At 45.7% G+C, this 9,163-nt stretch overlaps 1 pseudogene; it reads left to right on the top strand.

Moving 5' to 3' along the window:
- Positions 1-385: 385 nt before the first annotated feature.
- Positions 386-2,403, top strand: LOC147010588 (gap junction Cx32.7 protein pseudogene; annotated as a pseudogene).
- The last annotated feature ends 6,760 nt before the right edge of the window (positions 2,404-9,163 follow it).

Raw genomic sequence — 9,163 nt, 5'->3', positions numbered from 1 at the left:
TCTCATGCCTCCTTGCTGTGAGTTGTGTGTTAGCTCTCATACGAGCCTCGACCAAAGTATACAAAAAAAAAAAACATCCTGGTGGGGGGAGGGGGGATACATGTGTAGGTGCACATGCGTGCTTTTGTGTGCTGAGGAAAGAATCAAGTCTGCGTGTTTCGACTGAGAAACTGAATCGAGGATCTATAATCTGTACACTGCTTTCGAAAGTTCAGATTGACAGAAAATCCAGTCTCATGAGATTTTGAGATGTTGCTAAATTTGGCACTCGTTATGGCAGAAGTGATGTCTTGTTTTTGTTGTGTAAGGTGTGGTGCATTGCTCTCAGACAATGACTGATTGCACAATTTGGGGGTTTGGCCTTGGAACAGGTTTTTAAATTGCTGCATCCGGAAACAGGTTAAAATCCAGACAACGCATTCAGAGAGACATCGGTGTGTTCCTGGACGAGCAGAGACTGGGTGCGAGGCACCATGGAAAACTGGAGCTTCCTTGGACACCTGTTGGAAAATGCTCAGACACATTCCACCGTGGTGGGTAAGATTTGGCTCTCCATCGTCTTCATCTTCCGAATCCTGGTGTTAGGTTCCGCGGCCGAGTCCGCATGGGATGATGAACAGTCGGACTTTTTCTGCAACACGGAGCAACCTGGTTGTGAGAACGCGTGCTATGACCAAGCTTTTCCCATATCACACATCAGGTTCTGGGTGCTGCAGATCATCTTCGTGTCAACACCGCCACTGATCTACCTGGGACACGTTACACACATTACACATTGGGAGGAAAAGCGCAAGGAGCGTCTAAAAGAAGAACATGAGCAACGCAGAGAACAGTGTTTGCAAAACTTGCTGCAATACTGCGAGAATCTGAAGAAGGGGCTAAAACCATCCCAGAAAGATATTTACAAGCAGCCATCGTGCATCGACGCAAAAGGAAAAATTCACCTGAAAGGAGCGCTGCTAAAGACTTACATCTTCAACATCATCAGCAGGATTATTTTGGAGGTGACTTTTATCATTGGACAATACTGGCTCTATGGTTTCCATCTAGACCTGCTCTACGAATGCGACAATGATTATTGCCCGAATGTTGTCGACTGCTTCGTGTCACGTCCAACAGAGAAAACCATTTTCATCATTTTCATGTATGTGGTTGCATTTATTTCGCTCTTCCTCAACTTGCTGGAGTTTTACCTCTTAGGCTACAAGAAACTGTGCCAAGTATTGTCCCGCCGGACCGTTGACAGCCCGCATGATTCGCCTCCTGCATCTTCCACAAAGCAATTCGGCGTATTGCAAACAAGCATCAAAGATGTGACAAATAAGCAGCCACCCGACGGCATTATGCGGAGTATGGAAAAACTGGCGAGTGAGGATGACATAGGAAACCTCGTCACTGAACAAGATCACAACTACGGATCTTCACAGTCAGAGCACATCGCTCATTGGAGCAGCGTGCCATTCATTTGTGATGATGTCCCACGGGACAACCATACTGACACGCTCCATGGTGACATCAGGTGCGGTCCACCACATCAGCCCACAGATGCTTCCCAAGGCTCACGCTGCCAAAGCAGGGAGAGCAAACGAAGCAACCGACAACGATACAGTGATCTCCAGGTCTAAAGTCATGCATGAAGGTCCTTCGATGGCTTCTGTCTGGTCTCCCCATTTGCTGTATAGCCAGTGGCTATTTTGCTTTTGGTGTTGGTCTCGGCTTTGCTTCGTCTGACATTTCGTTCAACACCAGGTTGTTACTATAGGTATGCGATGTTTGCTTTGCACACCGTTTGGAATACATAGGAGTAGAAATGCAGGAAACTGTCGAGAACGTCCTTGAAGAATCGAAGGTTCTTTTTCATTGGACTCTTTGTTTAGATCTCTTTTATCATTCGGTTCGCCAAGGCCAATTTGCGACTGTGGTCGTCGAGTCTCGAACTGTTCAGTGAAGAACAAATATAAATCTGGGGTAAATGGGGGGTAGAACGAATTACCCGCATAATCTTTATTTAATATCAGGGTTTAGACTGTAAGCTTGCTTCTGCAGGGTCATGATTAGCAATATCTTGAGGTTGCTTTGGATTTCTGATGCCAATATTGCTATCATGATGTTTTAATGTTTACTAATTAATTAAATATTTCGGCAATCCGGAATCGCGTGCGTGTGTGTGTGTGTGTGTGTGTGTGTGTGTGTGTGTGTGTGTGTGTGTGTGTGTGTGTGTGTGTGTGTGTGTGTGTTTGTGTGTGTGTGTGTGTGTGTTTGTGTGTGTGTGTTTGTGTGTGTGTGTGTGTGTCTGTTTGTGTGTGTGTGTGTGTGTGTGTGTGTGTGTGTGTGTGTGTGTGTGTGTGTGTGTGTGTGTGTGTGTGTGTGTGTGTGTGTGTGTGTGTGTGTGTGTGTATATATGTTCAATACATGTGAAGGAGCAATCGTCAATATGGTTAAAAGCTTCAATTGAAGCAAAAGGGTATATTTGCCAACTTTACAAACCAGTATGTGTTGTGTGTCATTGTTTCCATGCACTCCCCAACATTCGTGAAACAAGGGAGAGCATCAATACTCATAAATGTCAGTGTGTGTGTGTGTATGTGTGTGTTTTCTCCATAACTCCAAAACTATAAAACCGAGCAGCCTTAAACTTTGCGTTCATACTACGGGAACTCCAAGGAAGTGCATCAGTGAAAATTGGGTGTTTGGCTTAATTAAAACACCCCTTTTGAAGATATTTAATGGCCTTATTTAATTATATCCTTTGGCGCATCCTTGGCCACCTCGCTCTCTGGGGTCTTAAGGCACATCCTGGGGATGCACCCTGGGGTCTGAAGCCGCCATCTTTTTTGACCTGCTCAACCATGCCTTGACTTGGAACAGGCCGCAATGATTTATTTACGATAAAGTTTTTTTTTTTTCACTTTCCTCACTCATATTATCGAATGCCTTGATCATCAAAGCTATGAATTGCTGGATACATTACAATGTTTATAAATGCCGAGAGATGCAAGCGTTTCTGGCTTTATTTAATTTCCGCACATGTCATAACCTTGAGAATCTCTTAAATTAAGAAGAATTATAAAATTTAAGCTCCAGAATTGAACTTAGCAGCAGTTCCGACTGCTAAAAAAAAGTGCTCGTTTGTCGAATTCGGACGTAGTTTAAAACATTCGGACATAGCTGTCGCTTGCCAAGCCAGCCGTCCTAATGAACCAGTCAAGGAGTGCTTGCTTGAATGCTTCAGCCACTTGCCGAACGCCCTGCAGTCAATGGCGGTACAGTTCATGTCCCAATCAGGATGTGCAGTCAGCAGTTGCTGCAAGGTAGACATACATATATGGGTGAATTTGGATCTGTAATTTAGGGACTCTCCACGAGTGTGTGTATGTCTGCATGCTTGGTTACGGGCACCATGGTGGCAAAGTCTCATCCCGTATCTTGGAGGTTTTAACGTTTAACCTCAGCAGTGTACGAGTGATCATGTTTTCCTTTGTTCTTGTGACTGTTTCTGTTGCAATTGGTTATTTTATATGACTCGGTGTGCTTTACAAAGGTTATATGGTTTCTCTTTGTGAGTTTCAATGCAAAATACATTTGATAACACCGGATTTCCGAGCCGTTCGCCATAATAACTTGTGTTGTCAATTACAGAGCCAAATGTTTTCCACCCGCCACACGACATATGTGTGTGTATGTGTTTTGTTCATAAAGCATAACATATTCTCTGCTAACTCCCCTACCCCCACCCCTTTCTCACTCTTTGCCCCATCCTCACTCCACCCCCTCCTAATACAATGCAGCATCCTACCACACCTCTCTCTCTCTTTTTTCTGTCTCTGAACATATTGTTGCGGGCTGGGGGTCGGGTGAGAAGACCACTAGGTGGGGGGAAGCTATCTTGGCTCCCACCGAATTAATCACGTGATTTAATTACCGGGGAACACGCCCTCGGTATGCCTTGTCCGAACCGGATCACTCTACTGGATCGGATCACTTTACTGGATCGGATGTAGCCGAGCGACACTGCCAAGGACGTACCGGCCAAAAGGAACGGATCGTTGGGAATAAAGTCCCGGCTAAGCTCGGATTCGGACCATGCTGGATCAATGAAAGAAACCACAAAAACGAGCTGGGAACATTCCTAATAATGACTTGTTACAATGGGCGAGGAAAGGTATGTGGCACGATCAAGATTTATTGGGGGTGTGTTGTGCAGAGATAGGGGAGAGAGGTGTGGTGCAGCAAATACACAAGCAACTTATTAAAGCGGACACAGAGCAGACTTTACGCGAAAATAATACCAATAATAATGATAACAATAACGATCTTCTGCAGTCTTACTTAAGCAGACAGGTGCCAGGACACACACACACACACACACACACACACACACACACACACACACACACACACACACACACACACACACACACACACACACACACACACACACACACAGAAAACCCGATGAAGAGAAAGTATGGAAACAAGAAGGGAGAAGATTTGAGGCCACAATCTTGGTACCTTTGTACTTGATTGCATGAATGCACCACCCAATACGTTGGGGGGGGGGGGGGGCGCTCCATGGTGCGGTACCCGGCAGCTGGCGCGTCGTCTCTGGCTTCAGCAGCGCATGTGGAGACCGTGTTCGTGAAGGGGGGAGTTGAGTGGAGAAGGGGCAGAGTCGAGATTGCGTGGATGGAGTGGTAGGTGGGACCAGGTAGGCGGGTGGGGTTGACGTCGTGTTGAGCAGAGACGAGGAGGTGGAGTCCAGGCAGCAGGAGGTGGGTCGTGGCGATGTCGACGAGGGTGAGGCGAGAGAGAGGCGGAGTCCAGGCAGCAGGAGGCAGATCGTGGCGATGTCGACGAGGGCGAGGCGAGAGCGAGAGAGGCGGAGTCCAGGCAGCAGGAGGCGGGTCGTGCAAAGAGACGAGGGCGAGGTGAGAGCGAGGTGGAGTCCAGGTAGCAGGAGGTGGGTCGTGCAAAGAGACGAGGGTGAGGCCAGAGAGAGAGAAAGGCAGAGGGACCGCTCCGACCTTTATAGGACTTGCGGGGCAGGCGGCCACCCCGAAGTGAAGCGTCATCACCTGAATCGGGCGCTCCAATTGGCCTCGACTCCTCACGTGGCCCGCTAACTTTGGCCGGAAACCACACCACTTCGTTTCTGGCAAGGTCATCTCGGACAGTGAAAATATTTCGCTCCGACCCCACGACATGACACGAATCGCCCACACCGAAATTGGTGCACGAAACTCGAAATTTTTGGCACGCGAGAAAATGAATCAGTAAAAACTGTCATCTGGGAACTTATACAAAGCTTCCCAGGGGATGTCACTTCCTACAAATCATTGGACAAAGTCATGAGTGATGATGAAGCAGTTACATGCAGGTATGCACCCCAAAAAAGGAAACACCTGGGTAAATGAGAGACACCAAGTGTATTGAAAGCAACGACTTTCACACAGGTGTGGCCCACGTGTTAATAAAGCAAATAACATCCCAGTATGCTTAGGATCATGTATAAACATGCTGCACAGGCCTGGTTGCCTATTGTTATGGCTAGCATGGCTGCAAGAGGAGACCTCAGTGACTTTGAAAGAGGAGTGATTGTTCAGGCACATTTGGCAGGAGCTTCAGTGACAGACAGCTCAACTTGCTGATGTTTCATGAGCAACGGTGACTACACGGAATTACACAGAAATTATGCACAGGAAGAGGGCATTCAGCCCATCATGCCTGCATCACACTAATACCAGATTTAATACATCCATCAATACCCTTTCCCTTCGTGTGCAGCCTTTTTGGCTTGCTACATTGGTACTCATTTCACCGACCTCAGAAGGATGACAGGCTGAGTCAACCCCCTGGTGTTAATTCAGCAGCCAACGGGACTTGAATTCAGGACCCTAGGATCCCAAGCCACCACCCTAACCACTAAGCCAACACCAGGTTATGTTGGCATGGAACTCCGAGGGAAAGACATCATCAGCAAAGGGCAACAGTGGGTGGAAGTGCATTCTCCAAGATCGTGATATTTGTGTATTAATTTTGAAGTGCAAGGCAAAACTAGCGAGCAACTACAGATCAATTGATTGTAAATTTCAATCTGGGGCACGAGCAGCCAGTTTCATCAAAAATGGTCCACCGAGAACTCCACGGAGTGGGATGCCAGAGTCGGGTTGCTGTCCTGAAACCACTCATCACACTTGGCAATGCACGTTTGCGAGTCCACTGGTGCAAGAGCACAGGCAATGGATTACGGAGCAGTGGAGAAATGTGATATGGTCAAATGAATCGTCCTTCACCATGTTCTCGACAAACGGACGAGTGCACGTGTGGTGTCAACCAAAAGAACTCTACAACCCTGTGTGATAGGTTCCAATGGTGAAGGATTCTGGTGGTTCTGTAATGTTGTGGGGTGCATTTTCCTGGCATGTTTGGGTTCAGTCATTCCCTTCGAAGGCAAGGTCAATGCCAATCACTACTTAATGGTGCTGAGTGATCATCTTCACCCCATGTTGCAGCATTTCTCTCCTGCCGAGAGGGGTGTCTTCCAGGACGGCAATGCCCCCATGCACAGAGCACATGTGGTCACCCAATGGTTTGATGAGCATGACACTGATGTTATCTATATGTCATGGCCTTCTCAGTCACCAGATCTGAACCCAATTAAGCATTTATAGGATAATCTGGAACGCCGCCCGAGACGCGTTTTCCACCTCCATCAAACAGGTGTGAGTTGATTGACTTTATCACGGAAGAATGGTGCCGCATCCCTCCTGCAGAATTCCAGATTCTGGTGGACTCTATACCACGGTGCATACAGGCTGTACTAGCTACACTTAGTGGCTCAACGTCCTATTAAGTGACTTTACATTGGTGTTTCCATTGTTTTTGTCCACTACCTGTACCTCAGAGAGTTCCGAACACCTTGGATCCCTCAGGCATGCCACCTCACAACCTCCTTCTGAAAATAGGAGTGCCAGTCATGCTCTTTCCCTGCAATGGGACTCAAGTAATCATCAAATGGTTGCGGCGAAATTGCTGAAATGCCACCATCACCACTGGACCAAGCAATGGAGAGGAAGCCACTATTCCAAGGATACCGATCATCCCATCAGACACATGTTTGCCTTTTGACTTTCGGTGAATTCAGTTTCCAGTCAGAGTTTGCTTCAGCATGACTATCAAGTCACAAGGACAAAGCCTCAATGTTGTTGACCGAAGTCTTCAAGAGCTCACATTCACACATTGCCAGCTGTACATGGCGGCAATCAGAGTGGGAAGCCCAAAGGACTTTTTATACATTGTAATGAAAAGAAAACACAATATTGTTAGAGCTTAGTGTTGGCTTAGCAACTCGGGTGCTTTGCAGCTCACGTAGTTGGCTTAGGATCTTAGGGTCCTGAGTTCAAGCCCTGTTGGCCACTGAATTAACACCAGGTGGGGTTGAGTCAGCCTGTCATCCTTCTGAGGTCAGCGAAATGAGTACCAGTGTACTGGTAGAGGGGCACAGCATCAGTGGCACAGCCGTGCTCCCAATAAATGATCGCTACCTGGCAGCCAAGCCGCCATATGCAAGAACAGAACAATATTGCTTACCAGCAAGTTCTTCAGTGAGACTAAGTCAGTTGCAACTCATCCTCAGTTCACAGTCCAGTCAGTCATTGTAATTGTGATACACAAAATAAAAACAATTTTCGACTCTCACCAGGTTTTGATTTTCCTATTCTATTTAAAAATAAAAATTTCCCTGGCGAAGAACGTGTATCTCAGCCGGTAATAAATATTTCTAAATGTCTTACTTTATTCTAATCGGATCATGTGCACAGCTGATTTTAAAATGAAGTGTTTTCATGAGCTTCACCAATATACATTGTTGTGTTTGTTTATTCTCGTTCTCAATCAATTCTGTTCTTTGAAGTCTTCCCCATGAAGATTGTTTTATTACCTCCGCCCACCTTTGGTGGTTATGTTTTCACCCCTGTCTGTCTGTTTGTTTGTTTGTTTGTGAACAGGATATTTCAAAACGTTGCGGACGGATTTTGGCGAAACTCGGTGGACAGGTCAGGTGTGTGACAAGGATAAATTGATTCAAGTTTGGTGAAGATCCAGACGAAATAAAATTAACAAGCTCGTATGAGCTAAGATCCTCGTCCTCTTAACGATGACGTCATAAAAACGAATATGACGTCATTGTGATGTATCAGGTTTGCGATAAATTATCTGTGCTAATGCCCGGCTTGATTCCCACAAACAGAATTCAAACAGCTTGCCTAGTTTCGGAGATAATGGTATCGGCGATTTCCATTAGCGGCGATATTATGACGTCAACTTTTTTTCCGAGGAAGAATTTCCAAAATCGGAGATGGTTACTGCCTGCGTGCGGGCTTTCTGCATATACATGGCGAGTTTCACGAAGATCCGATGAAAACTCTGGGTTGTGAAACAAAAAATGTCAAAAAATAGGAATGACGTCATAAAGATTGATATGACGTCATAGTGATGTATCATATGTGTGGTAATTCATCTCTGCTAATGCCCTGTTCGATTCCCACAAACAGAATTCAAAAAGCTTGCCTAGTTTGAGATAATTTTTTAGGCGATTTCCATTAGCAGAGATATTTTGACGTCATAACTTTTTTCTCGGAGGAATTTTCTGAATCGGAGATGGTTAGTGTCTGCGCAGGGTATTTTTACATATATATGCCAAGTTTCAGGAAGTTTCGATGAAAACTGTCGGCTGTGAAACAAAAAAGTCCACAAGAACAACAACGTAAGACTTCGAGATCCTCCACAAGGATCTAAAAATATTTTTTAAGTGATTCTTCACCATTGAGATTTGGGACCAAAAAAAACTTATAGAGAGCATGATATTTCAAAAAGTTATGGACGAGTTATGTTAAAACCTTATGGATGAGTGTGTATGTAACAATAACAAGCCAATTAGATTTTGGTTCAGCTCTGGATCCAGATCCAGCCTATCAGTGGAAGACAAAATGTAAACTGTTTAGCCTTGCGTAGGTAGGTATGCACTCTACCGGTTGCCATTCTAGTTTTTTGCTGTTTCGGTGCTTGACAGGTATTTTCTTATACAGTACGTTCTTCGGTATGTTCGTGGCAACGGAACAGAAAACGATCAAAACGTTGTTATGTGACTGCATAGGAAAGAGGA

Source organism: Eptatretus burgeri, chromosome 16, assembly GCF_056783735.1.
Source record: "Eptatretus burgeri isolate ZD-2024b chromosome 16, Ebu_testis_v1, whole genome shotgun sequence".
In the NCBI taxonomy this organism is placed as follows: Eukaryota; Metazoa; Chordata; class Myxini; order Myxiniformes; family Myxinidae; genus Eptatretus; species Eptatretus burgeri.
This window is presented reverse-complemented; position numbering and strand designations above follow the sequence as displayed.